At 41.0% G+C, this 25,008-nt stretch overlaps 1 protein-coding gene across 1 annotated transcript in view; it reads left to right on the forward strand.

Annotated features, from left to right (window-relative positions):
- Nucleotides 1–25,008, forward strand: part of LOC124595971 (thyrotropin receptor-like) — a gene marked incomplete at its 5' end in the record, with an annotated part of 363,740 nt that overhangs the window by 313,120 nt on the left and 25,612 nt on the right. The gene's annotated exons all lie outside the window — the stretch shown is intronic.

Consider the following 25,008-nt stretch of genomic DNA (forward strand, 5'->3'; position numbering starts at 1 on the left):
TGGAATCCCTGATGCGCTGATGCAGCCCTGGAGAATGGCGTATTGTATCACAGCCGTCCACAATACGAGCACGAAGAGTCTCTACATTTGGTACCGGGGTTGCATAGACAAGAGCTTTCAAATGCCCCCATAATGAAAGTCAAGAGGGTTGAGGTCAGGAGAGCGTGGAGGCCATGGAATTGGTCCGCCTCTACCAACCCATCGCTCACCGAATCTGTTGTTGAGAAGCGTACGAACACTTCGACTGAAATGTGCACGAGCCCCATCGTGCGTGAACCACATGTTGTGTTATACTTGTGAAACGTCCCCTTTGAACAATAATACACGACTGTCCTTTACCTGGCACACAATATTTTTTAGCGCAACGCAATCTGACTTTCAAAAAAATCCCTACGAAAGAATGGCCCTGACTAACATTAACCTATACGTTTCACAAATCACTTACCTCACAAAAATCTTCGCTGCTCAAGCTACTGCAATACAGCGAGCGCCACTACTGCCAGCTAAATAAAAGATTCAAACTACTGAAGGCACTAACTACTGATAGGGATAGTTAGCAAATGAAAGATATTAATAGAGAACAAACAATGTATTTACCTTGATATCATCATATATAAATATAGCAGTTCATGACAAATTTCAAAACTCCGCCATCTCTCTCCCCACATCCACCACTGCTGGCGGCTCACCTCCAACTGCGCAACGCTACGCGCTGTTCACAGCCAGCTGCCCAACACTACAATGGCGAGTATTACAACAATGCAAAGCAGCCACAGACTGCACACAGCACAGCCAGTGGTTTTCATACAGAGGTGGCGTTACCAATAAAAAAACCTAAACAGCCTACTTACATAGCCCCCATGCTCCCCACAAAAAATTTTACAAATTGGATTGGGCAGTGGCCAATACAGATTTGAAATTTTTTTTTCATAATTACAATAACAAAGAAATCAAATGCACACACTTATTGATACAATGTTGGTCAAAAGCTAAAAATTTCTCACAGTCCATAAAGACAGTCCTAATCGTACACAACAGGAGAATAGCAGTGTTTTTCTCAAAGTCTGAGCAGTAAAAGAAAATGCACACGGAAATAGAGGATTTCCATGCAGTCTTGAAGAAGTAGTGTTGTCCTTCCAACGGAAAGACAGTGCTGACTCTTGACATGCAGACAGGTAATGGGCCACAACAGAGCAAACCCACAGCAGAGTCAGTCGAAATTTTGAAGAGTATTGGTAGGTAGGTCATCACAGAGCAGACCCACTGTAGTCCTGGTAGAGATTACAGTATTGGTGGGCCACCAGAGGTGCAGACCCACTGCAGTCCTTGTAGAAATAATGGCATGGTGGGTCATCATAGATGCAGACCCACTGTAGTCCTTGTAGAGATAATGGTACTGGTGGGTCATCAAAGATGCAGACCCACTGTAGTCCTTGGAGAGATAGCCAGCAGCCATCTGTTGTGACTGTGCAGGTGCACAATCACCGTTGAAGAGTCTTGCGGATAATATAGCAAGTCCATAAACCACCACTTGTGCACTCACAAAGTTTTTGAAATTGTCCTTAGAACCAGCAATGCTGTTATCCAGTCCCTTGCTGAATCATTAACACACGTGCAAACACTATCAGTCCCTACTTCTCACATATTGTCCATATACTATGACCAACAGAAACGTGTGCAGTGAAATGTAACTAACAAGTTAATAATATCATGAACTGGTGACAATTACAATTTTATAACATAAGAATACAATAACAAAGGTACAAAACACATCATTAAAAACATAATAATACAGATAACGTTTGTAGTAATAGGGGCTTTACAAAAGAATAGAAATAAACATATACATCAGTGTTACAGGAATTATGACATAAGTAAATACATAAAAGATCAGAATAACTTTTGAAACATCAACTTTACACATGAGCATTAAAACAAAACAGAATTAATAATGTCTAACATCTTTACAAAGTAAATAACATATTATTAATGCCAATTATATTTGAGGATAACAGTATTCCTCATCATAGTGAATGTAGCTTAATATTAAAAGAGAAAAAAATTCTATGAAACTACACAGAGACAGGAAGAAAACAACTACACAAGGGTACACAAACATATAGCGGAATAATACAAGGAAAGGACAGGGTTTGTTTTACTACAGTATTTTGCAAACAAAACTTTCTTTACTTCTCGGAGATCTCCCTTCGTTCTTCATTATTTTCAAAAGTCCTATCTATACCTGCTTTCTGTACTTTTCTCGTATAGCCTCTCAGTGCATTTCTTCAAATTCATCGCAACTCATTCTCTTATAGGCTACCCCCTCTTAAGCTAACTTAAATCTACTGAGCTCAGATGCTAAACTAAGGAACAAGGCAATACAGCAGCACAAAACAATTAACACAAACAGCAATGACAAAAAAATGCCAATTTGCAAAGCAAGCAGCAGTAAATCTAAATTAACAAAAAAATGCAAAATTACAACTAATATAAGGCACTGTGCAGGAAACAAGAAAAACTAGCTTAGAAGAGTAACACAAAGTCAAATTCAGTAACACTATGCCTGGCAAACAGCAGCAGCAAATGCTATGACGTATACCTAAGCATGACAAAGCTCAAGCATAAAAAATATTTCAGGAAAAACAACAATAAGGGAAATGTATATTCACATCTTAATGTCTATGTAATTAAAGTGGTGCACCACAACAACTTATTGTAAAAGAAATATTACCATGAACTTGAAAAGAAAATTATGTGTTACTGTTACTAGTTTCTTCTTATTGTTCTTTCCTTTCCAAGTGATCCTTTTTTAAAGAATGTGGATCATAAAATAATTATTTAATAGATCTGTTGACAGAAAGTGTTCACATTAGCAAATGCATTTCATTTTATAAAAGCAATGCTGCAACACAGCTGGAAACCAGATATCAAATGAAATAAGCAACTATGAAAAGCAAAGCATAAAAATATCATTCAATAGTCATGTGGCATTTCGTAAGTCAGTAGCTCTCCACTCTCATAGAAAGACACTTGTCATAATCAGGTGTGCAGAAGTATGAATATTTCCCATCAATTCATAAGCATTGCAGTAATTAGCACAAAGTACGAGTAATCATATGTTTTCAGGTAATGAGCGTGTAATATTTGCGATGCTTTCTACAAAGGAATGTCAATAGCAAGGTTAATGGAAGTAATGAGGGTGTCGCATTTGCAATATTTTCTCTAAAGGAATGCCAATGGCGAGGATAAAGGCCTGCCTTTTTTCTTTTTTTTTCTACCTGTGCTTCCGGAAAGGCACACCCTAATGGCTTGTTCTCCAGGTGTTTGACACAGCTGCGTCCCCACGACGCATTACGTGCAGGTGGTCACTTAACTTTCTTACGGAAATATTTACGACACCAGTTTCCGCTACAGTGACAGTCTCACATAAAAATATTTCACAAGTCAAGAATTAGCGTTGCAAATCTGTAGAAAGAAAATCCTATGAATATAACGTTGTCCAAAAAATTTTCGCCGGCATTGTGATACATTCACGCATTTACACACATTTCATAACTCTTAAAGTACGATTCTTGGTTTCCAACATCCTTTTTCACAAGTCAAGAGTCCCTACCCACTATTCATTACTCCTTACCTTATTACACATATACGTATCCATCGACACTCGTCAATATTTCGTCGTTATAAATATGAAGCATAATCAAATAACTCATATAGCCTCAGCCTATTAATCGTAAACATACCTCAGCAGCATAATACACATCCTCGTCGTAAAAATAACATCATAACACCTCAGTCAAATCTCAAAATCGTCGTAGCTTCCTCCAATAATTAAAAAAATTCTCTGCTCATGTCAAAAGTGTCATCTGCCTCAAACGTACTTTAAAAATCATGAATCCATACCAAATACATCATTCAAAGCTCTCATAGTATCACAATGGTTCCGAAAAAGTATGAGCATTTCACAAAGTACAGACAAAATACAATTTCATAAGTGTGAAGTTATCCAACTGTGTAATTGCGTAAACATCTGTCACTGATGCAATAAAAAAAGTTTATCTCTCAGTTACATGATCAGATAGCTGTGTAATTTGTGTGTTAGAGAAATATGGTACCGATGTGTAAAGTTGTATAAGCAAATACCACATTAGCTAGGGTTCCTTGTGGTTGCCAAACACATGGTACACAAAGTAGGCGTATACCCCCCTGATGATTAATGTAATTATACCCTCAGGTGTTACAGATTACAGCAATGGAATGAAATGTATCACGGAAAACTTTCTTTGTAATTCAAAAAATCTTTAAAAATAAATGTTTTAAGTACAAAATTAATCACTCAAATACGTGTACTGTAGCGCTAAATGTGCGTCTTGTTGCAACATAATCTGTGTGGAAGTGTCGTAGTTGTCGTCCTCCAAAAGCAAAGTTCTGCAGAAGTCAATGTACTTACCTCATAATACACAAAAGTGAAATGCTTTGCGTATAAATGTCGTAGTTATTACGCTTATTGCCGTGATGAAGAAAGTACTGTACAGTAACGTATTGTTGTGCTATGGAAAAGGCAGTCTCATTGTAGCTATACTACAAAAGTTACTACTAAAACCTGTTTTACTTTCCAGAATAAAACAGAAAACTGTGCAGATATAAAACAGAAACACTGCAAAAGCAACATTGTAAATTTTCACTCATTAGTAGCGTCGTGATAAAACCGTGTAGTTGTCACATAAACTAACCACTGTGTCGTCTGGTATCTCACAGAAAGTACTTTAAACCCAGAATGTATTTTCAAGTAAACCAAAATGTTGCATTAAAATCTCAATAGCAGTACTGGTAAATGTTCTAAGTATGTGAGCCTTATAGTCGTTACGTAATCGTGCAACTAACAAGCAAGAATGTACAAATACAACACTGTGTCGTCTGTTCACTACAACAATGCATTCGTAATTTCTGTTTAAAAATGTTCCCTAGGTTCTAGACTGGATATTTAACTTCAAGCATAGTTGTATGTTAACAGTTTCTTAAGTCTGACACAGCATACTAGTAATGTAAAGTGAAAAGTTATATGACAAAGACAAAGTTAAAAAGCAGATTATCTTTCAATAAACGGTTTTACATGTGAAATGTGGTGTAAACCTTTACTCTTCCTAGTACGCAGAGTTTCAACCGGAACGCAATTATCATGCGGTATACGTCGATAAAGAATACTGGAATTTTTCTCAAGGTTAGCGTCTATGTTATTTTTCTCTGAGCCAGCCGGCGCACGCGGCTGCCTGCTGTGCGAGTCATTGTCTGTCTCTTTGTTGGCGCGCGTCGTTATTGGGATTCGGAGACCTAACTTCTACAAATTCACCGTGACGAGAGGGCCCTGCTCTGTTTGAATCCCGCCAGTTCTGATGCAATTCAGGTCTGTCGTTATGTCGGTAGTTTCTGTAGTTTCTTCCTTGTCGGTCACGTGGTGGAGAATTTCTCCCTGAATCGTAACTCCGCGCTGAACTGTTGCGTCTGAAGTTATTCTGTCTCCCTTGATAATAATTGTTTTGGTTCCCATATTGTCTGTTTCTCTGATTGTCTCTGTGATAGTCATTACTACGGAAATGCGATCTTTCTCTGTAACTATTATTACTCTGCCAGCGGTTGTCATATGGGTGGTGTCTGTTTTGGTCACGATTTGTGTTGTGATAATAGCCTTGTCGCGTCCAATTATCATTTCTGTCGTCACGGAATTGTGACGGATGTGACTTGTAGTGATTGTTTTCCTGTTTTCGCATCCCGCGACGGTATGTGTCAATTTCCAGTTCTTGTAACAGTCCCTGAAATGCTTCAATGTCGTCTTTGCAACGTCCTGCTAAAATAATATGTCGTAAATGTTCAGGCAATTTGAGTAAGCAAATGCGGATGAGTTCTGAGGGGCTGTATGGGTTTGAAAGATATTGATTCTTATGCAACATGTCTTCAAAATATTTGACAAGACTGGAAAATTCAGATTGTTCAAAGTGTTTCATCATCATGATGCTATGTTTTACACGGTCTTGTGTAGCTTGAGACCAATATGCTGAGAGGAAGGCATGATAAAATTCTCCTTCACTGTGACAATCGTGAATGACCGATCGCATTCTTACAGCTGGTTCATTCTCCAAGTAGCCACACATAAATTCTAACCTGTGCTCCAATGACCAGTTGGGAGGAAAACAATGAGAGAATTGATGGAGCCACGCTTGTGGACGAATGTCGTTGGCAGAATTCTTAAACGTTTTGAATTTACGTGTAGTAATGAACAGCTTATAGTCAAAATCATCATGTCGGCGAGTCGCATGTCGGTCATTGTTACGTCGCTTCGGCGGTTCCAACTCAAAATTCGGTGCACATTGCCAATTTCTTTCATAACTTCCGAAATGCCCTATGTTATTATTTTGTGGCTGTTCCGTATTTCTATGTCCCTCTTCCCTTATTGGGGCGCGAGTGTCCTCTGAAATACGTAATTCTTGTATTACCTGTGTTAGCTGATCTTGTACTTCCCGGATTTCTCTTTGGTGTTGCGTATCAATTTGATTCAGATTTTGTTTCAGTTTCCTAATTTGTTCGCTCTCTTCTGTGTTATTAAAGACTACCAGTTTTGTGTCATTCAGATTATCATCTACCTTCGTAGATAAATTATTTAGCTGATCCGAAAGTTCAACTACTTTCTCTGATAATGAACTAATTTCCTCCATGTGTCTTTCTACTGTGTACTTTAAGTTTTCCTGAGTTTTTGTAAGTTGCGTAACCGAATCGGTAGATGCAACTGAGTCAATTTTAGCTTGCAAGGTCTCATGATTTTCATGAACAATAATTTGCAGTTCTTTTATTGCTGCTTCGTGATTCTGTAATGCGTTTTCATGCCGCGAAAAAATAGGTTGAAAATGCTCACAAATTTGTGTTTTTACGTCGTTACAGACTTTTTGACATTTCGATTCGATTTTATGTAACTCAGTAGTTAAATCTTCACGTGTTTGTTCAAGTGTGGTGTCTAACTTTTGAAGATTTTGTTCCATTGTGTCTAACTTTTGAAGCTTTTGTCCCATTTGTTTCTGATTTTGTTCAAGTGTTGTGTCTAACTTTTGTAGCTTTTGTCCCATTTGTTGCATTAACTGTAATAACAATGCACTGGTGTCTGAAACATGTTCCTCAGTGCTTTTCGGCAGTGAATTTGCACCGGCAACATTCACATTTTGACAAGCGGAAAACGTGTCTTGACTCATTTGGGAAAACGGTGAGGACGCAAAACCTGAATCTACAGTATTTGCAAAATTGTGTCCTGTCATTTCGGATTCCTGAGGCGAGCTGTTGCCGACCGATCGATCGATAATGCTTCCCTCTTCACTAATTGCTTCACTGTCCACGCCATTGTTTGCCGCCCGCTCCATTTCCCTATGCATAATTATCAAATTACTACTTTGAACATCAGTTAATTCATTACTCGGTGGCGCTAACACACTGCTTTCATTTTCACTGTCATTTCTCAGTTTACTTTGGAGCCTAGTATTACGTTTTTCACACGCCATTATTGTCACAGTATTTCACATGACAACACAGAAAAGCACAATTTGAAGAGCAAATATAAGAGAACACATTAACATAACACTGAAAATAATATCTAGTTAATTGCAGCTGCGAAATACTTGGTGCAAATCTACATGCATGCCACAACTGTTTTACTGTACAACAATGAAAGACTGCAATTACAAAGGAGATTTTCTGTACAATTACGCGCTAGAAATAAAATCTACACTAATTACCCAAACTACAACAAAAGATCAGAAGATTCCAGTGAGGTATCCTCGGCTAAGGGTCGACATATGAAACGTCCCCTTTGAACAATAATACACGACTGTCCTTTACTTGACACACAATATTTTTTAGCGCAACGCAATCTGACTTTCAAAAAAATCCCTACGAAAGAATGGCCCTGACTAACATTAACCTATACGTTTCACAAATCACTTACCTCACAAAAATCTTCGCTGCTCAAGCTACTGCAATACAGCTAGCGCCACTACTGCCAGCTAAATAAAAGATTCAAACTACTGAAGGCACTAACTACTGATAGGGATAGTTAGCAAATGAAAGATATTAATAGAGAACAAACAATGTATTTACCTTGGTATCATCATATATAAATATAGCAGTTCATGACAAATTTCAAAACTCCGCCATCTCTCTCCCCACATCCACCACTGCTGGCGGCTCACCTCCAACTGCGCAACGCTACGCGCTGTTCACAGCCAGCTGCCCAACACTACAATGGCGAGTATTACAACAATGCAAAGCAGCCACAGACTGCACACAGCACAGCCAGTGATTTTCATACAGAGGTGGCGTTACCAATAAAAAAACCTAAACAGCCTGCTTACATACATTTTATTACTTCTCTTCAAATCACATTAATCATGGAATGGAAACACACAGCAACAGAACGTACCAGCGTGACTTAAAACACTTTGTTACAGGAAATGTTCAAAATGTCCTCCGTTAGCGAGGATACATGCATCCACCCTCCGTCGCATGGAATCCCTGATGCGCTGATGCAGCCCTGGAGAATGGCGTATTGTATCACAGCCGTCCACAATACGAGCACGAAGAGTCTTTACATTTGGTACCGGGGTTGCATAGACAAGAGCTTTCAAATGCCCCCATAATGAAAGTCAAGAGGGTTGAGGTCAGGAGAGCGTGGAGGCCATGGAATTGGTCCGCCTCTACCAACCCATCGCTCACCGAATCTGTTGTTGAGAAGCGTACGAACACTTCGACTGAAATGTGCAGGAGCCCCATCGTGCGTGAACCACATGTTGTGTTGTACTTGTAAAGGCACATGTTCTAGCAGCACAGGTAGAGTATCCCATATGAAATCATGATAACGTGCTCCATTGAGCGTAGGTGGACGACGAAACTAAAATGAGCTCTATCATGGAAATTACGCGTTTCCGGACACATGTCCACATAACATCTTTTCTTTATTTGTGTTTCGAGGAATGTTTCCTGAAAGTTTGGCCGTACCTTTTTGTAACATCCTGTATATATATATATATATATATATATAGTTAAGGCTCACCGGCCACTTGACCTTCTTCTTCTTCTGTGCGAATGCACAAACAGTGCCCGAACTCTTACGGGAATCGGCAACGCGCCGCGAGTAATGAGTATAATGGGCGGGGGCACTACGAATGCAGTGCGGGACAATACGTTGAGAATGTGGGTCTCGCGGGAGGCGTGCCAGAGATAAATCCCTGCAGTCGCGCTATCCTCTGTGTCCTCAGGGCTCAGATGGATAGAGCGTCTGCCATGTAAGCAGGAGATCCCGGGTTTGAGTCCCGGTCGGGGCACACATTTTCATCTGTCCCCGTTGACATATGTCAACGCCTGTAACCAGCTCAGGGTGTTCATTTCATTGTAATTTCACTTCCAACATGCATCACATGTTTTGATTGATACAAAGTGTTTACATGCACATGGGTGCCAAAGATGCTATGATATATCGTAACATTATAAAGATCTCCCATGTCTGGAAAAGAACCGTATATTCACTTACGCAACTAAAACGCATTTTACACTAGTACAGAGAGACATTGATTTTGTGATTTTTAGAGCGAATACTGTTACCCTGTAAAGATATTCCATGTCAAGGATTTTATATATATATATATATATATATATATATATATATATATATATATATATATGAATAAGACAGTACATTATTTATTTACATTTAGCATCATGAAGATTGCAGTAACTTATAAATTTCCTACTTGATCTGCAGACAAGTGTAGGAGTATTATTTGCATTGGAGGGTGGAAAATAATTGTTGGAAATTTTTCAGGAAAGGGGTGTTAGCTAACTCAGTTTGTTCATTAAGGATATAGTCTGGGGTGCTGTTTTTGTGTGTGTGTATTTCTATTTCTTCTAATATACTCAGTGATACAAATTTATGTATGCAACGATAAGAATGTGGTGGAAATGTATTCTGTGACAAATCTAAACTGCTCAATGATACAAATTTATGTGTGCCATGATAAGAATGTGGTGAAAACTACGAACATCATTTGTTGGACGAAAACTATGATCGACATTTCACGTAAGTCACATCCCAGTGCAAATCTGTAACGCAACCATCGGAGTGGAGTGCTTATAATTATGTATTATTATTTTTTAGGACAACTGATCAATAAAAACCGCGCCACATGTTCTAATGAAAGCATGAAAACCGTCCGACGATGAATTGTAATGTTTCGAAACCGGCAATGGTATCTTTTGAATAAAGTAACTTAAATTTGTGGCTGCTTGCCGTCTCAACACCATCAACAAACGGAAGCTGCTGAATGTTTCATTGACGATTGTGAGCAAGATGTTTTGTGCGTATCATCATCGCATTAATTTTAATTTTACTTTTCTTTGAATTTTACTGCAAGTAAAAATAAAAACTAAGTTAAAATCAGTGGGATTTGGGCTAACAATTTTCATTTCTACTCATGTATTTACCGAAACAATCACGTTTTAAAGTGCACATAGCAATCTTCATACCTCACAGCTATAGAATTACGACCATAGTATACCAAAAATCGTACAGGTGAACGCCTAATTTTTCATGTAACAGTGTCTACTGCTGAAAAGAATGTTATTTGCTCATATATGTTTGTTTATTCTCTTTTTTGCTTTGATAGAAGGAACCACTGAAACTAAACTTTTGTGGTTTAATCACTTTCAAATGTGTACTTTACTCTGTCTAAATGTTTACAAATTGTTTAACCAAGTTATTCAATATTCTAATTATCAAACGTCTCAAGTGAAATGTGTAATCAATTTAAATCCAAAAATTTAATTTTTTTAAAAATATTTTTACTACGTGAGCAGCCATTCGATCTGATTTTTCAAATAATATTCTGCTGGACGTGGAAACTACTACACCCACAAACGTCCGTCCATTCGAAAGCCTATAAAAGCTATACATAGTATTAATCTTACTAAGAAAACATTTAACCAGCAACTCATGAATTGTATTACTACTCATGGTACCACAACAGATACTTGTGATAAAAACGTAACATTCCACATACCACGCCAAGATTCGAACAAAATAAGGATAATAGCTTCTACATGTCCCTCGAAAACCTTAACTACATCACGTATTTAAGCTGCATAAAACTCGATCTTCTCTGGTTCTAACTAGCGCTCAATTATTTTCATGTAATTTGTATAGGATTTGCTATGGGTAGGATGTTTGTTGCTGTGTTTATATTGAGTTTTATAATATGGATGAAAAATCATCTTAAATTTACTTGTAATAATCTGCAGCAGTGAAGAGTCTCAATGGTCTGCACTGTTTTTAGGATTCCGTACCTCAATCACTAAAAGGGAAAACCCCTTTCCCTCAGAAAAGGTTATAGACATCAAGATGAAAGTTATGTCAAGTATTGTCTACGGTCCGTTGTCGGTGTAAATAATTGAAGCTTCTAAGTCAACGAAATCAAAATACACGGCCACATATGTCACATGTTTTGATACTAGCAAACTCACTCATCAAAATCTATAAATGAGCCTGTAAATAATATGTGGCGGCCTGTCAGGTGAAAAATTATAATCTTGAAAAGTGACACCAGTAACAGATCGAAAAATGAGTGGAAATTTCTGTGCTGGTGTAGCGGTGGTGTAGCGGTAAAGTGCGTGCCTGGAAACAGTGTCGCGTATTGAATCTCTGCCGGACCAGTTATTTCTCAGTCATCATTGTACAAAAGTCACGGGATACCTCTTAATACTATTATTGAACCACCAGCAGCTTGCACAGGGCCTTGTTGATAACTTGAGCCCATGGCTTCTTGGGGTCTGCGCCACACCCTCACCCTACCATCAGTCGTTACCAGCTTAAATTAGGACTCATCAGATTATGCCACGGTTTTCCCGTCCTCTAGGGTCCAACTGACATGGTCACGAGCCCAGGAGAGGCGCTGCAGGCGATGTCGTTCTGTTAGCAAGGGCACTCGCGTCGGTCGTCTGCTGCCACAGCCCATTAACGCCAAATTTCGCTGCACTGTCCTAACGGACACGTTTGTCGTACGTCCCACACTGATTTCTGCGGTTATTTCACGCAGTGTTACTTGCTGTTAGCACTGACAACTCTATGCCAACGCCGCTGCTTTCCGTCGTTACGCGCGACCGCTACGGTCGCAGGTTTGAATCCTGCCTCGATGTGTGTGATGTCCTTAGGTTAGTTAGGTTTAAGTAGTTCTAAGTTCTAGGGGACTGATGACCTCAGCAGTTAAGTCCCATAGTGCTCAGAGCCATTTGAACCATTTTTGAACCATTTTTGAACGATCGTTAAGTGAGGGCCGTCAGCCACTGTATTATCCGTGGTGAGAGGTAATGCCTGAAACTTGGTACTCTCGGAACACTCTTGAAACTGTAGATCTCGCAATATGGAATTCCCCAACTTTTTTCTAAGTGGAATGTCCCATGCGTCTAGCTCCAACTACCACTCAGTCTTCAAAGTCTGTAAAATACCGTCGTGCGGTCAAAATCACGTCGGAAACCTTTGCACTTGAGTTACCTACGTACAAATGGCAGCTCCGCAAATGCACCGTTCTTTTGTACCCTGTGTACGCGGTACTGCCACTATCTGTGTATGGGCATACCGCTATTCCATGACGTTGTCACCTCAGTGTGACTTAGTGTTCACCTTTCGACGATGTGAGGAGTCGGCAGAAACAATACGCGGTGCGGATTGCACGTTAAACAGTAGGTCCCCCTTTCCGCAGTTGGATCACTATGGTAGGTTAGGGATAAGCAAGGCGTTAAGTGGTCTCCAAAAGAAAGACTTGCATCATGCCATTGGGCCACACTAAATTACTGTTATTATCTACATACACAAGTTTGTAGGACCCTCAGAGCGCTAGTCCTACTCGCATCTGTCTATTTTTATATGAGACATGTTCGCCACTAGTCATCGCAATTTAAAATGTCTGTTTCGTTGCCTCTTTCAGATTTTGAATACTGCTTTCAACAGATTTGATTCGAGGAGGTAGCGGTAATGATGTATTACGATGATAAACTGATGGGCTTCCATCTTCGACGCCAGTAATTATTATGAAGTTCGAAGATAAGTTGGTATTTACAATTGACATATAAAAAAATATTGTAATGATTCATGATGATATTTATCAGATTATACGCCAACAACGTACTAGAAGTCCGTGAGATTCCCATCGTTTCCGAAAATAATACAGCCACCACCTGGGGACGTTAAACATGCCGAAATGTTCTATGCAATTTCGTAATATTTTTTTCTGGCATGTGGGCTTCATACTTTTTTGAACGTTTTCTTTCCCACTTTTCCTGAACCTTTCATTCATTGTCATCCATTGTACCACCTATCATTCTATGTTGTCCTACTACACATTTCATGCGTGATAGCTGCAAACAGAATGCAGATACAATCGTCAGATCGCCTGTGTTCAACGATCAATTATCATTTCACATGCACTAAGTAGATTCTTTGTAGATAAGCCAGTTTATCTCATTGCTATATTATCACCTACAGTTTCACAGAACTTTCTTAGAATGGATCGCAACTTCTCAAAGCTTGCCATAATATATGGACGCGTAACAACCTGCACTGAGTTCGGATCATCAGAACTGCGGCTTTAAAGCTTAACGCGTTGCAATTTACAGTTCTCAAACCATGTCCATGTGTTTCGAATACATGGAGATAGCAGAAAAATATATCAGCACAGAAATTTCCATTCATTTTTCGATCTGTTACTGGTGTCACTTTTCAAGATTATAATTTTTCACCTGACAGGCCGCCACATATTATGAGAAGATAAGAGTTCGTTTTATCTGAGTGGACAATGGATGATACTGTGCAGAAGTGCCATCTCTGTAGCAGAGTACAGCAGTAATGTCTGACGTTTTCATGTACAAATTCTATAAGAATGGCGTTACACGGATGATCATTGACATTAAATTGTTGATTCGACGTCAGCCAATCTAATTTCCACGTTTCACCTGTTCGCAAAAATAGGTTACTGGTGTACTAATGGCTGCAGCGGATCCACAAGTTTTAACAATTAAGTTTACATAAAATTATTTCTCTCGCCGAAACTTTTCCACTAACTAAGGTTGTTCACATTCGGTACATGCTGGGTATGACTGGCGATTGCATGTTTTCCGTCCCCCTTAATGTTAAAAACATAACAGTTCTTTTGTATACGAAAACAGATCCCTGAAAGGGCTAGTAATTTCTTACTTACAAAATTGTATACAAGCAAATCGTACCCAAAATTTACGTTATGTCAAGAGACAAAACTTTATACTGAATGATCATTTTAGTATACTATTTGACAATCGGATCGGCCATATGTTTTATTAAAGTTCTCGTTTATTTGTCTGCTGGGACATCAAAAGCTACCATTAATATCTAGATAATATGTCAACATTATTGCATGACATGGCAGGAGGATGTGGATTTGTGGAAGAACGATGAAGATTAAATGGACCGATAAATGAATAGGTCCTCAGCAGAGTCGATGAGAAAGGAATATGAGGAAAGCAGTAACTACAGTAATGGACTGGGTGACAGGATATGCCTTCAAATAGCAGGGAATAACCTCCACGATGCTAGGGGACACAGCGAGAGGAAAGACTGTAGGATAACACGCAGATTGGAATATATCCAGCAAATAATCGAGGACGTTGAGTGTAAGTGCTGCTCCTAGATAAAGAGGTTGTAACAAGGGAGGAAGCTAAAGAGGGCAGTGTCAAATCTGTCATATGACCGATGACAAAACAAGGGCAGGAGTTCTCACACAAGGAGAGCGAGAGGATATCGATATCTATTCCCTCACTCAAAGTTCGAATAGTACCCTTTGCTACCAAAGCAACATCTCTGGTTTTCCGCTAAAAAAAAAAAAAAAATTCCGGTGAGGTGAAGCCTACGTACCACATGAGGCATTGTAGATGAGTGATCAACGATACGCTGGATGTGTTACGCGGAAATTGGGAAATGGGGTTTCCTCCGAGGAGGCAGTACGATGCAGTTCGTGTCAAAGGTTAGTTCTGACATGCAACTATTATCGGTTGCGCTTTTAATATTTCGATTGAAGCCGCTTATCTTGCTATACAGCATGTTCTAGCGGACAGGACAAGCGTATTCGTTGTGGAATCGTTGAGGTAAGTTGTCGCAAGTATTGTGTTCAGTAATTTATGCACAGTTATTACATCATAATTTTGTGCAAAATTAAATACGTAGAATACACCATTGACTGGAACTCAATAAAGTGTCAGATTTTAATTTAATTAAGTGTGTGGATGTGGAACACTAAATTAATCAAACAGGTTGCAACCTGTATAAAAACAATCTTTAACGCAATGGCTATTTCGCGAAGAACATTGAACTGCAGTAACAGTGAAAGACTCTACACTAAGGCACACAGAAACTGCTGAGACGAACCAAGTACTAAAGTTCATACTGTGAGTAGCGATTTTTTTTAATCACTGATAAGACTTGCATCATAGTCAGATGCAGCCTTATGGCATGCAGTCAGGTTAATCAGCTGCATGTTCGTGCTGATACAAACGCCCTCTCTTCAGTGTCGCATTGTCTAACGGAAGAACTGTAATAAACATTCAGTAAGTAGTAAGGAGGTTGTGATATAAAGGTTACAAATCAGCAAAAACAGACACTACAGTCGGTGAAGAAACGTGTGAAGACTATATAAGTCCCATTGCTACATGCCAGTAAACACGGTAGTAAAAATAACGATTACATACAGGGTGTCCCAGAAGGAATCTTCACTATTTACGGACATACAGGTACGTTCATTCCAAGCGAAAAATTTAAGTAAACATAGACTCTAAAATGCGTACCTAAGAGCTAGGAGCACTACTTCATCTTCGATACTGTAAAACAAATCTCTTCTACTACGAGCTCTTTGCTCTCCATATTTCGGCAGGAAATACTATGGCCAAAGCAAAAAAAAAAAAAAGACCACTAAAGATGGGCTCTAAAATGCATACCTTAAGAGCTATGAACACTTGTTCAGTAGAAGAATTTTGTTTCAGAGTAGAGAAGGTGAACTGACTATTTCTCCTGGGAGAGCCTGTATGGTTTGCATCTCCTCCTCTTATTTACTCTTCCGTAAAGAGGCGCAGTAGTTTCCTTACGTTCTTTGCCCCACCATAAACATCACAATTCCACGCTCACAGCAACTAGGAGGTTTTAGTAATTTTTGGATCGTGGTAGCCTCTGTATCGTCCTCTCGATGGTGTCCAGAGTCATTGATTGCACCGAACTGGAATTCATCTTGTGCTGTCATCTCGACCCATGACCACTGGTAGCAATCATGATATACCTATGAAATTCGTAACGAGAGAGTCAGAAAACAATTCGACGGAGTGAGATTGCTGAGAAATTGTCCTGTGCGAAACTTAGGTAAATCAATCAGTAGAATGGCTGACTCAGTTTGTGCAGGACTAGCAGATCTGTCCAGAGGTAGTCAGTATTTTCTGGTTGTTCCATATCTTTTGAGATGTACAAAGTGCGTATCTCTGGCAATAGCGGCTTTCTTCAAGCATGAGCTCAACTCGTTTCGCTAGTCGAAGGACACTCTCAACCGTGGTAACACTCTGACCCATCAAGTGCTCTTCTAAGATCATAATTATTCGAATAACGCGTTGTATCCATTTTCCGACGGAAATACTCCCTACACGCGTCGATATCGCACTACAACCGATTTATTCCGTCATCAGCAGTCAACGAGGGTTGTAACTTATAGTTAACGACAGCAGATTTTGCCTGTAAATAAGTTTCAGTATCGCTGTTACGTCTATCGCCAAGACAAACTTACTATCTGAGCGTTGTGGCAACAAGTGCTTTGTATATTCATGGCTGCAACGCACCGACATGCTCACAAAAGAAGTCATTATTTCCGAGTAATTTCAAGCCGTCTATTGATTCTTCTGTGAATGCACCATAAATTTTGCGTTGTTCAAACAAAGTTAAATTTATATTCACCTATGGGCGTGAATTGTGAAAAATAACAATAAAGTGTATAAGAACTTTTTTAAATAGATGATGGACTAGGATACTAAGAATATCGTGGCGGAATGTAGTAATTGCAAACTCAGAAACACTCGGAAGAGGTGGTGATCAAATTCCCATCTTGACATTTTGTAGTGAAACACACTGTTGATTGGCTCATTTAAAACCAGAAGATGCTGACCACGGATTAATTATAGGAGATTTGTAATCTGGTAGTTGTGAAATGACATACGAAAACACATATAACCAACAATACAGTTCGGTTGATGACCCATGTTCGACTGGGAATTGATGGATCCAGGTATCTATTCATCTGTTCTACTCCTGTCTATATCAGGTGTCGTGAAATAATAACGCTAATTTTGATCCACACGCTAGTTAACTGCAAAGATGTTTGCAAAACTCATGCAAGAGTCACATACACGTTCTGCTACCCTTCAAATCACCTAGTGAAGCGGTGATTAGTTGAGGGCACTGAACGCGCATTCAGGAGAATTATATTTCAAACAACAACCTACGTATTCTAGGTTACTTTTTCGGTTGTTTCCTAAAATAAGCTCAGGCAAGTATGTGAGAGTTCCTCCAGCAAGGTCACGACCGAGTCGCTGGGCCATCTTTGTCCACATGAATGAGTTGGCTGTGTTTATCGTCCTCAAGTCGAGTTCAGTTCTTCTTTCATTCCTTTTCTCCTCCAGAGATTCACTTAAAATTTAGCAGTGTAAGTTGTCACACTGGTGCCCTTCTGTTCCACTGCCTAAGGATATTTTTAATGCAGCATTCGAATAGATTAACGCACTAATAATACATTTGTTCTTCTATTCTTTAATTGCACGAACTAGATTACTACGTCAGCAATTATAAGAACCTCGTTTGTTAATCTGTAATGTTTTCTGCGTACTACGCAACAATTCATACTCCACAAACTTCGCATGTTACTACTCGCTAATTTTCCGCGGTTATACAGTACACATTAACGCGTCTTATCAACTCAAAACTGCCTAATCAGCGACGTGGCTTCACCAACTTATTCTACAGTTTCAAATGAAATTAAAATGCTACAAATTTCTACTCGAGTTAAATGGTTCAAATGGCTCTGAGCACTATGGGACTTAACATCTATGGTCATCAGTCCCCTAGAACTTAGAACTACTTAAACCTAACTAACCTAAGGACATCACACAACACCCAGTCATCACGAGGCAGAGAAAATCCCTGACCCCGCCGGGAATCGAACCCGGGAACCCGGGCGCGGGAAGCGAGAACGCTACCGCACGACCACGAGCTGCAGACTACTCGAGTTAAATGCACAACGAAGCGAGTATAGGTACAAGTGAAAGAAATCTCGGGAAGGATACGATGCCGTCCCGATTGTATTCCGATGCTGTTTCGTTCCTCCTTCTGGTAGAGGGCGTCCCAGTTTCCACGTCCAACAGTGTGGCGGCGCCTTGAAGAGAATCTGGCAAGCCTGTTTTTGGTTGCTTATGTTGCAGGAACGAGCCCCTGCACGCCGAGAGCGAGGCCTCTAAGCGCCCCCGCCAAGACCCGTCCTTGACACAAAAACACAGGTCTGGAAACCAAAGAACTCATTCAAGGGCTTTAGGCAGCCTTAGCAGCGTTGCATGACACACACAGTCGAGTCACTTCATTATGATCGCCAGCTAGCATCCAGAATACTGAGCAGTAACGACAGCACTTACATGGACTGGAAAAGACTAAGTCAGAAGAGAACATATTTAATTATGTCTGGGGCCGTATTGCCTACAATGCATACCCCAGGTGGTGGAAAGTTGATGGCGAATAATAAAACCATCCAAGTGCTTGCGTGAGTTCAGTAGAGCCAGAAAAGCATGAATTTTTAACCGCCGTCGTCCGTTTCTAAGTTTCTAGTAACATCGGGTCGTGCATTGTACTGCTGAGGCGCAAAACACGACAGATATGACTGCACTTTCTCAGAAAGGCTGAGTTCATTACCAAATCGATAGTGTTTCTCATGTTGGTGATGTCCGAGAATAATTCACTGTTATTTTCTAAGCCATAATACAGCTCCTGCGAAATTTTGTTCTTCCAACTGTTTTGCGTAATGTTCCGTTTTCCAGTATTTTTATCTAAATTTCTATCACCAGTATTTGGTCGGCAAGAAGTGGACAGGTAATGGGTTACAGACCTTGATCACAGAGCTACCACATGCCACCATTGTACGTGAAGGAAGAACCTTCCTAACAAGGCTCCAGCGCTGACTTACCATATTCGTCTGGCCACACTATACCGGGGAATTAAGAGAGATCTCACCTTAGTAATTAAGTATGTCATACAAGCAGCCACGAAGGTGGATTCATTGGATTGTTGTACTAAACTCAGAAGCGTTTGCGGAACTATCGTTCTCAAAATCGTCTACTTACCCAGTAACTTCATTGTTCGTTTCACATTTTCCAGCAGTGGTCTGTGGTCTTCATAGACGATGATCACCTCTCACGTCAGTGACGCTATGTTCTACTGTTGTCATAACTACTCGTATTATTCAGAATTATGCCACTTCTCACGTGACAACACATTATAATGATAGCCACAGGCGAACGGCTCAGAAAATTCTCTTTTCCTAAATATTGTTTAAAGAGCAGCGAATGACCTCCTTTCGCAGTCCTGCATTGATTGTTTTCAATGACACGAACGAAATCCGAGATCTTTAGAAGCACGCCCGTGCAGTGGCGCTTGGCACGGAGATAAGCCTGTTCGAATCCCTCTGGGGGATGAAATTGTCAGTGGCAGTATTTGCCGGCAGGGAGAGGACAGGTGGCGGCGTAAAGCTCCTGATCACCAGCCTTTACGCCAGTGTCCTGGATGAAACTCCAGATCTCTCCACAGTGCCTCAAGAGGGCTTGTGACACAGTTGATGATGATCGGTCCGTCAGATCGGGACGTTAAGTTTACCTGTCCCCTTCCTGCACTAGGACAGGACTAGGCTGTGTACCATCATAGGGTTTCACAGTCTCCATTCTCTCATCATCATCATCATCATCATCACACCACCACCACATAGCACAAACGTATGCTACCCCGCATACTCCCCCATTACACTCGCGTACAGCGCACAAATACACGGACGGAAACCTCTCACATGCCTGCAAGGAAATGGGTTAAAATATGTGGAGCAGGAACACACTCTCCGATAGGTGGCTCACCCCAGCCCGCATGAAATCCCAGCCAGTAATGCCACACGACTTTTACACAACAAGTGATTTGAATGCACCAGGTCCCTTACTACTCTCACCAAAAAAAAAAAAAAAAAAAAAAAAAAGAGGCATACCAGCGTCTAAGGATGCCATTTAAGTGATGACTGATCATCATTATTCCTTTCTGGGACCAATCTATGCGGTTTCAGTACACGTAAAGGGTCACAAGTTGCGACAAGGTCGCGAACTGAACAGTGACCCGAATACAGAATAAATTTCCTTTAGTTCACGTCTATGGTCACAAATATTTTGTCATCAGACTACCGGCTTCTTTAGATCTGAAGGTGGTCACTATAGACCGAAACTGGAAGTCTGATGACAAAAGAATTTGTGACCATAGACGTGAACTAAATTGAAATTTACACATAAAGTGTGTCCCACATAAAAACCGGTACGCTCTCACGCCCGCGATTCCAATAACAATGAACTAACTAAAAAAGAATAACGTTAAAAAAACATGTAGTTACTTGTTTAATACATACGCTGGAAGTAGTGGCTATGGGCACCCGGGCGTCGCTGACTTCTTGCGATGACGTTACCAGCAACACGTTGTAATTCTGCATATGCGATGTTGTTAATTTCTCAACTACTGTTCCGTTTAAGATCGTCTAATGTGCGAAGATTATCAGCTTTTTCAGTATCCGTCCCCGGTAGGTGAGTAGTCAGCGCGATACAATGTCAATCCTAAGGGCCCGGGTTCGATTCCCGACTGGGTTGGAGATTTTCTCCGCTCAGGAAGTGTGTGTTGTGTTGTCCTAATCATTATCATTTTATCCCCCATCGATGCGCAAATCGCCGAAGTGGCGTCAAATCGAAAGACTTGCTCCCGGCGAACGGTCTACCCGACGGGAGGCCCTACTCACACGACATTTACATCTATTTATATCAGCTTTTCAGTGTGCCCTATAAATAAAAATGGCACGATGTTAAGTCTGAGGACCTCGGGGGCCAGAGGTCTCTACTGACAAGTCTGTCTTCAGGGAACAAGTTGGTGATGTGGGCCATACTTTGGTTGGATGTGTGAGCGGTTCCTCCAATTTGTTGGGATACTGCATACAGCTTCTCTGCATCTGTTAATTGTGCATAGAAAGAGTCAAAGACCTCTAGATATCTGGAACTGTTTAAGATGTTATTGAAAAGTATGGGGCCAATAGTACGCATGCTGGACAATGCGCACGAAACACCTATCTTCTCTGAGTGGAGAGGTAATTCGTGCGGAATATGTGGGTTGTCCTGCGACCAGTATCTGCAATCGTGGGAGTTTACATAATCTCACAAATGAAATCAGGCCACATGTGACATGAAGTAAGGCGAGGGGTCCAAGTAACCTTTAACAATGGATGTTAACAGTCAGTCACAGTAACAAACTCGTTTTTGTTGACCTCAAATTTCAACACTTACTGCACACTCACACGACAGGCTTTTAACTTCGTATGTTGTAATACGCAATGGCACAATGTACAAGATACACCAGCCTGCTGCGATAACCTGCTTACGGACTTGCGGGAACTTCTCATAATGTCCATGCGAATTATGTCTGTAGTTTCAGTGGTCCTCACTGTCGATGGCCTATTCACCTGCACATACTGAACGTGTCCTACAAGCCTCTGTTTCTTGTAAAGATCTTGTGTACTGCTGGTCGTGGGGAGTTTCCCACCACGACACTGCGATTGAAACATTTCTTTACATTTCATGATGGAGCCTGTCTTTATGTAGGACTCCACAGTATCAATTCGCTGTTGTAATGCAAACTGCCCCATTTCCGTAGCAACTCAACAACATGAGCTTCTCACAACAACTGACAAACGAACACACAAATGCACTCAACTGTCCAATAAAACGCAGCCAACGGGAGAGTATTGACACTTCACGGGCAGTTTGACAAGACATGGTTAACCGGTATCTGAGGTGTACCGGTTTTATATGGGACGTAGTGTAGCTACAATATGTTTTCAGATGACTGAAGTTAATGTACACTCTAAGACATGACAAACGACGCACCACGAAGGCATTATTCGAATACGACGGAAATCGATAGATGTGATTTACATGATCAGATAAACAAATGGTTACAATCTCAGAAAAACTGGATGATTTATTCAAGAGAAACAGCTTCATAGATTGAGCAATTCAATAACTTTTTGGTCCCCATCTGTCCCTTATGAAAGCATTTATTCGGTTGGCATTGATTGACAGAGTTATTGGATGTCCTCCTGAGAGACACCGTGCCCAATTCTGTCCAATTGGTGCGTTAGCTCGTCAATATACCGAGCTGGTTGGAGAGTCCTGTCCACAATGCTCCAAACGTTCTCAATTGGAGAGAAATCCGGCGACTTTGTTGAGCAAGGTAGGCTTTGGCAAGCGCGAAGACTAGAGGTGGAAACTCTCGTCGTGTGCGGGCGGGCGCTATCTTGCTGAAATGAAAGCCCAGGATAGCTTGCTATAAAGGGCAACGAAACGGGGCGTAAAATGTCGTCGGCGTACAGCTTCGCTGTAAGACATTCACAGATGACAAGCAAATGGATCTTGCTATGAAATTAAATGGTAGCCCAGAGGATCATCCCTGGTTATCGGTTGAAGACAATTCTACTCCAGTCAATGAGATGCGACGCGGAAGACGTGTCTGGATAAGCCCCGGAAAGCGGTAGAGTACCAGCCTGGATGTCGCCCACCATACGGCCCGATAACTGGGAGTGAGGGTCTGAGGTACCGTTTCATTTCCTAGCAGGACTCCTTTGGTTGTCATCTGCAGCAGGCTTACAGCACAGCGGTACGTCGACAATATTCTACATTGCATCTACCGAGTTCCGTCCCATTCGGATAATTCCTTCGAAGTGCCTCGTCACTTTTTTTTTTACAAAGAGCACTCCATCTTCAGGCCACACGTGGCCCATCGGTACCATCCGACCGCCGTGTCATCCTCAGCTGAGGATGCTGATAGGAGAGGCTTGTGTTCAGCACACCGCACTTCCGGTCGTTATGATGGTATTCTCTGACAGGAGCCGCTACTATTCGGTCGAGTACCTACTCAGTTGGCATCACGAGGCTGAGTGCACCCCAAAAAGTGGCAGTAGCACATGGCGGCCCGGACAGCGCTTAACTTCGGTGATCTGACGGGAACCGGTGTATCCACTGCGGCAAGGCCGTTGCCACTTTTTTTATAAGAGTCTATTTAAATACAAAATTTTTAACACAAAATCAGCCTCTCGAACAACTATCTCACTCGGCTCCCTACGCACATTCACCGTCAAGTAGATAAAAGTTAAATTCTGTGATATAATCCCTAAAAATAGAGCTAAATTTGAATCTACGAACAGAAAAAGCCCTAAAACAAAACACAAACTAATTTTAGTGATTCGAAAAATTTGAATGGGACAACCGTCCTGAAAACGCTTTAATTTTCAATATTCAAATGGGATGTGGTGTATAATACGTGATCCTAAATGAGGTAGTGGATTCGCCTCATCGTCTGATGAAATGGACTAATGTTCACTCGGTAGACAGTTTGATGCTATTGACTACTTCTGGTTGAGTATCACAGCTTCGAGAAATTTAAAAAAAGAAAACATCGTTTCCACCAGGTTATTTTAAATGAGTGTTTTACTAAGCACTGTCCGCCCCGATAACTGAGTGGTCAGCGAGGAGGTCTGTCACGCCAAGGGGCCTGGCTTCGATTCCCGGCTGGATCGGAGATTTTCTCCGCTCAGGGAATGGCTGTTGTGTTGCCCTCATTATCATTTCATCCACGCCAGTGGAAGACAACGGGAAACCACCACTGGAATCACTTCCCTAGACGCTCATGCGGTGGACGAGCCTTCTCCCATGATAAGACTTGCCGTAAGGCAGAACACAAAGTTTTCTTAAGTTACTAAGCACTGCTATTCCCATGTACATGGTGGACGTTTGGTTTCTGTTGACCGCTACTGATGAGGATGATATATTCACATCCATCGAACACTTGAGACTGAGCAAGCGATCAAAATTAGCTGTCAGTGCTTAATAAAGTAGTAACAATAGTACTTAATAGCCAGTTAAAGCCCTTCGGACGGTCATCTGTGCACTACAATCACCGCTAAGAAAGATCCTCTCGATGCATAAGGCAACCATGGTTGAAATTGCATTCCCCTATATGGAGAAGTGCTCAAGCCACTTCGTCATGTTATAGCGTAGACAAAGCGTCGACAATGTCAAATGCAAAAGGTGCTCATAATGATGTGACTAGACTGCGTTTAGAAAACAATCTTTCTCTGTCAAAAAATTTTCAATGATTTCAGGTTCACGTTTCGCGGTATACCTTCAGCCTTGAAGCAGCTGTCCATACTCGGATGTTATTACGAGAGCTATTCGGAAAATAAGGTCGGATAGGTCGCGGAATGGAAAATCCGTGGAAGCTTTGCACGGATATGTTGGCCAGTGTCTCCAGTACGCCCGTCAGTCGCCATCACGTCGCTCTTTTCAGTTGTGATCACACAGGGTGCACGTAAAGATGTCTAGAACAAAACTGTCTCCCGCCAAGTATTGGTGCCCGCTGTGAGGTCTCGCCTGATTTCGTGCAACCTCACATAACTTGCCTGTCCTGCATTTCCTTTTCCATGACAATTCTCAGTCGCACACTGCAGGGCACTGAGGACGATCCTGCAGCGTTTGCAGGGGGAAGTGTTTGATTACGTGCCCTACAGCTCGGATTTGTCTCCATCTGGTGATCATCTC

This window comes from Schistocerca americana, chromosome 1 (assembly GCF_021461395.2).
Source record: "Schistocerca americana isolate TAMUIC-IGC-003095 chromosome 1, iqSchAmer2.1, whole genome shotgun sequence".
Classification (NCBI taxonomy): domain Eukaryota; kingdom Metazoa; phylum Arthropoda; class Insecta; order Orthoptera; family Acrididae; genus Schistocerca; species Schistocerca americana.